Source organism: Caretta caretta, chromosome 2 (assembly GCF_965140235.1).
Source record: "Caretta caretta isolate rCarCar2 chromosome 2, rCarCar1.hap1, whole genome shotgun sequence".
In the NCBI taxonomy this organism is placed as follows: domain Eukaryota; kingdom Metazoa; phylum Chordata; order Testudines; family Cheloniidae; genus Caretta; species Caretta caretta.
Genome location: NC_134207.1, coordinates 184949279 through 184955278, shown reverse-complemented (window position 1 = coordinate 184955278; position 6000 = coordinate 184949279). Strand labels below are relative to the sequence as shown.

The 6000-nt window shown below is 40.4% G+C and overlaps 1 protein-coding gene across 20 annotated transcripts in view; it reads left to right on the top strand.

The window, feature by feature from the left end:
• The first annotated feature begins 456 nt into the window (after positions 1-456).
• The window catches only part of ARPP21 (cAMP regulated phosphoprotein 21), a 170932-nt gene continuing 165388 nt past the window's right edge, over positions 457-6000 (top strand). For 4 of the 20 annotated variants that reach the window (XR_007355060.2, XR_012667159.1, XR_012667160.1 and 1 more), the window contains exon 1: positions 458-1082. The gene's annotated coding sequence lies outside the window, so the exon portion shown is untranslated. Of the gene's footprint in view, positions 1083-1151; positions 1291-2695; positions 2721-2816; positions 3089-5233; positions 5259-6000 lie in introns of those variants that run through there. The other 16 variants (XM_048838971.2, XM_048838964.2, XM_048838975.2 and 13 more) reach the window with 12 other exon arrangements.

The window sequence follows — 6000 nt, the reverse complement described above, 5'->3', positions numbered from 1 at the left end:
AAAAGAGGGGATCATTCGTGTGCCCCCTTTTCAGGGGGCTTATCCGCTCCCACCCAACAACCTGCTGCAGTGTCTTTTTCCTCCACCAGTTCCGCTGATCAGTGCAGATGCTGTCAAATTTCACGGAGCACCACCACCACCACTAGTAATTAATCCTCCTCTCCCCAAACCTGTGCTAAACTGTCTTCCAGCCTCAAGGGGCCACTTTTTTTTTTTTTTTTTGGAGTGGGGTGGAGGGGCGCGGAAAGGAGATGGGGGGGGGGGTGTCAGCCAAGCCCAAGAAATTGCCCGAGATTAATGAGCCTTTTCCTTATTAGTGTGTTCCTGGGCTTTGTTTGCTCGGGGCTGGGCGGGGGGGGGCAGCGTGAATGGATGGCACAACCTGCAGGAAACACACACACACACACACACACACTACACGCGCTGCAGCTCGGGCAGCGCCTCTCCCGCTCTGCTGCGTGAGGGTGAGGAAGGGAGGGGGCGACCCGGCCAATGGCAGCGGCCGCGGCGGAGTCGCCGGCAGCTGCGGCGGCCGGGGTCGAGCCAGCAGCATGAGCCCGGGAAGCGCGCGGGGAGCGGAGCGGAGCCGGCGCGAGCAGAACGCGCTGCCTCGGGTCCCAGGCGCCGCGCGCCGCAGCGTGGGCGGGGAGAGGGAGAAAGAGAGGGAGCCTCGCGGGCGGGCAGCGCAGACGGCGGGCGCGCGAGCCAGCGAGCGCTCAGAGCCGGAGTCGGGGCTCGAGCGAGAGGACAGGCAGCGAGAGAGGGGTTAGCGCAGGGCGGACAGACAGAGGGATACATAAAGGGCAGGGAGAGGGAGGGACAGACAGCGAGAGGGAGACAAGAGGCAGCGGGAGCCAGCTGGGCGAGTCACACAGACCCACGCGCCCAGAGAAGTAGCGTCTCCTCCCGAGTAGCAAAGGGGGCGAGGAGGAGGAGGAGGAGGAGCAGGAGGCAGAGACCATGTCTTTCAGGAAGACCGCCACTGTACTGTAACAGCACCGCAGCTACAGCAACATAAACACACACGCCAAAAAAGCCCCACACCGCCCAGAAGCTGGGGGCAGATCCAGTTTGCAGGCAAGGTAAATCCGAAAAGCTGTGGACCATCCGTGTGCTGTGTGTTCTTTGTTGTTATGATGTTGTCTCCCCCACCCCACCCCTCGCATGTGTTTTCTGTCATTTTGTTGCAATCATCCGCACCCTCCCCCCAATTTTTAATTTTTGAGGCCAGCGTGGCTTAAATGTTGGAGATTGAGGAGCAGAGAAACAGGAGCTGTGCATAGAACAAAGGTTTGTGTTTATTGCGTGCAATATGCAATGAGCTAAGGTGACTTCAAGGCTCCTACTTTAAGATGTGATATTTACAACAGCATTAGATTCACATTTTAGTGGAAGAGGGGAAATTAGTTCTGCAGTTGCTAGACTGGTAGCTGAGTATTGCACAGGAGCACTGTAGTATTTGGGTTTTTACAAAATAAAATACGAATTTGCTATTAAAGAAGACTGTTTTAATTTATTTATTGATGGTGTTGTATGTAGTGTTCTTCTACCTTGTGTAGCGTTCACATGGAAAGATATGGACAGATGTTTAGAAAGTTTTCCTGGTGAGGTCGGACACATTTCTGATAGCTAAATATGAAGTGGATGCTATATGCAGTGTTATTATTCAGACCATAAATGTTTCATTTGCGTTGCATAGTAAAAAACAGATGGCAGATAATTTAAGGATTATATTAAAACTGGGGGGAAATACAAACGTAAAGATGATCAAAGTGATAATAGGTGCTGCAGGAGCTTCCAGGAGCATTGTTTTACGATAGGGCAGTTTGGGTAATAGTAGTTCTGTCCAATTTTAGTAAGTTAAAATAATTAGCCTGAGTCTGCTTTTCAGAAATTGAGTTCAACCTTATCGAGAAATTTAAAATCTGTATTTTAATAAGAAATACAGAAAGACGTAGTAATTCTAACAACTCTTTTAGTAATCAAAGCTTTAAAAACTTGTGACTTGTGAAAATTAATGAAAAAATTGGAATGATTTTTGCATTATCTTTGCTAGAAGAAAAACATTTGGGACGGTTTAATACTTGAGTGTTCCTATTGGGTAGTCATTTTGTTTGGCAAAACATGTACCATGTGCTTTGTTAGCATCATTATTTTATAAGATTGTGATCATGCAAGAAAATAATAGTCTGGAAACCATATGTTTATTGTTAAAAATTTTAGCTGTTTACCATGTTCATAAATAGTGAATGTTACCGTGCTGCTACTGTTTATTAAAATTTTGCATATTTGAATGTGTATTGTTTCAACTGCATTGTTTATATCTATAAACAAGGCATGCACTCATTCAGTGCACCCATTCTTGTGCAACTTTGTTAATGTTGTTGTTATTGTTATTTATTTTACTTACTGTTTCAACCACCTGGAATATCTCTACATTTCTGGTTCATGTTTCTATAGTGGGTCTGTTGTCCCCCCGCTCCTCAGGTGTATACATTGCCTTTTTTAAAAAATGAATCCCAGTGTTACTGTAACATGACAGTCCTGTAAACATATTGAGTAATGAAACCAAATGAGTAGATATCAACGCAGTAGGTGGGTTGATTTGCCGCTGTGATGCTTCTGACCACTGCGCTTAACTAGATGTATGAATCAATATGTATTTCTCTTACAATCCTCCAAAATTGACTGCAAATTTTAACCAAGTACGAACAATTAAAGTAAGTTGTTGGGGATGGGAGGGGGAAAAATTGTTCAGCTGGCCTTCAACTTTTCAGTCACATAATTTAACTGCACACTAATTTTTGTTTTAACAGTCTTCATCATGGATCGAGGCAAGTTTGTGTGCACAATTAGGCTTGCAAATTACTAATCTCACCTTGACTTTGCCTCTCAGTTCCCAACTGAGCATGGTTACCTTGAGAACTGTGGCATTAGCACTGTTAGAGCATGCTCTGCTTGGGAGTTCGGGTGTGTTCTATTTTTAATGCTATTTAATGAAGAAGCTTCTCACTCTGCAATGAAGGAAGCATAATGGAAGAGCAGAGCAATGGTTGGTTATGGATACTGAAAAAGGAAAATTGCAAAGGTAAAAGCAGACAATGAGATATGGTGAATAATATTCAAATCCTTTCAGTATATTTATATTAGTCTAAGATAAATGAAAATTCAATTGTAAGAAAAAGCTGATTGATTCGATGTTTTAAATAAACGTTTTTTGGGGGGGTGTCTAAAAAGAATGTTTAAAAATAAAAAAGTACCTTAAAAGTTGTAGAAGACATAAATGGTGGATAGAAATTGTTGCTTTATGGAACTGTTGATTAATCTGTATATTCTGACATTATACAGATATATTATCTAACGAAAATTATGCCATTTTGATGCAGATCATTTCATGGTGAAATGTTTAATGATGAAATAACATTATTTTAAGAAATATTTTTAAATGTACCTGTTTTCTTGTGAATTTAGTGCTTACGTCTGTTGTTTAAAATTTGTACATTTTATGGCGATAGCAATCAGAAGCAGAAGTTTCTGAGTTTTTCTGTCTTTCAGTACTTAAAAGTTGTTTCAGTGAATATCGCATAGCATGTAATATTTTCAGAAAGCAAACAACTCTAAACCTGGAGTGATATATGTGAGGAAAAGAAAATACCTATAGACTTATTACAGTGAATATCATTATGCAAATGTCTTTAGATACTCTTTTAAAATGCTTTTTTTTACGGGGAAGTGTTTCATAAATCTTAGCCAGAAAAATATTCACTGGCTATTTGCAGCAATCCACATATCCAGCATCGTATAAAGAGGCTAGTCCTTGATTAAAGATGTCACACACAAAATAATTTTGTTCCCCTGCTACTGTCCCTACAATATTACAAAATATTGGTCTAAGTAATTTTTGAAAGGTCCAATCCTGCTAACATTCATGAAGCTAGTCCTTAAATCTGTGTAGTCCTGTTGATTCCCTCAGGGTTAAGAATGCAAGTAAGGGATGCTCACTTGAGCAAGGGTTTGTGAGATCAGACCCTAGGAAACGAAATGACATAGACAATATAAAGAACAGAATTAAATCAATGAGAACATTAACACAATTCTCATTGTAGGAAATAACTCAAATATAGTATAAAAAAGTGTCTTTGAAACTTGATCCATGCAGAGTATTGAGACACCAAATTGTGCTCACTCTAAGGATTCAGGTTATCCCGAAGACCTCACTGGGACTACTTGCGTGAGTAAGGCAAGCAGCAGTTGGCCTAATAAAACACTAATATGGGGTAGCGAAAAAAAGAAAACTGAAAAGATATAAGAAGTTTTAAACTACAATACGTTCTTGGTTTCCACCCAGTTAAAGGGTCGTATGGTTTAATCAAGTATTTTAGCTTAGAATTATGAGTACACTTGTTGAAAGTGATTCTAGAATTAGTGTTCCTTTTTAATCTTGAATTCCTTGTGCACACAAAGCTCCCAGTACATAGAAGGAATGTGGGATCTTGTCCAAAGGTTGCATCAGTGTCCCAAATACCGGGACGAATCTTTAGCTGCTGTAAATTGGTGTAGCTCCATTGACTTTAGTAGAGCTGTGTTGATTTGCACCAGCTGATGATCTGGCCTGCCATTTATAATGTTCCAGGTTCGACTATCCAGATTCACATTGAGTAGCAGCTTACTCCATGAGTAGCACCATGGATTTCTGTGGATTAGTTGCAGAGAAAGGAATTATATAGCGTATGCAAGGTTGGCAGTACCTGGCATATAGGGAGTACTCCCAAAATAATGGCTTGGTACAAAGCTTGTTGAAGACAATGGGAGTCTTTTTAGCCCAATGTCTTTATTTAGATGTAAAGAGAATTTGAAACTCAAATGATCATTTAAAGGGAATGCTATGAATTTTCAATTAATTTATTATTAAAGATTGGTCAGTTGAAAAGTAATGTAACTGCAGTACCAATCAACTTGTAAAATCTTTTTGTCCCTTTGCTCATTCATTTATGAGATGTGAAGTTTTGTTCTGTGCAGGTAGTAACTCAAGCAAGCGGGTCATTGTTTTACATCCTGAAGAATGAAACATATATTAAATTAAAAGGAATAAGTGCGAAGGATTGTGTAAATTCCAGCGGAAAGAGAGCGGTTCTGAAGAAGTCCTAGAAATACTAGATACAGACAAGCATATCTTTGCATATGGTAATGTGCACTTCTGTAGTACTTTCCATCCCAAAGCTTGCTTAATTAAGCCTTACACCATCCCTGTGACACAGGTAAGTATGACTTTCCCCATTGTAAGAGTGGGTAAACTGAGGCACAAAGTGATTAAGCGACCTGTCCAAACTCGCATAGCTAGTTTGTGACACAGCCTGAAAAAGAACCCTGTCCCAACTCCCATTCCTGTGCTTTAACTACCAGACCATGTTTTCTGTCTTATTGCCGTTGGTTTGTTTTTCAAAGTTTACCGCTTTTGATATGCTGACAAGATGGCTTTCAGAAAGACATAGATGAAAATAAAACTACATTAAAAATCACGTGTGTATAGTAGTACAATTTTATGATTTTTGCTTTTTTTTTTTTTTTTTTTTTTAAATTGTGCCTAACTGGTAAATGAGGCACCTTTGACACAAGTAATCAATGGTATGGATAACTGATACTTTTAATTTTTTATGGATAGCACATCTATATTCCCATTGGTACCCTGTTGTAAGTTATGAATTGGATAGTTGATAATTCCACGTTGAGAAATGTTTCCAGTAGGATACTTATTATAGGGCAGTACCGCAAACTCCACCACAAGGTTAACTGCTTGCTAGCTGGAAAGGTCACCATTATAATGCTGCCATAATTATGGTATGTGTGTGTATGCTTTTCTAGAAAAATAAAAGACAGGTGAAGATTATGGTACTGTTTTTTATTGGGGCAGTGGATAACTTACTTGTACATTCTGTTCTTGTGGAATTTGTACCAATATGTCTATGGAGGCCCAAAATACTTAGGTATAACATTTACATA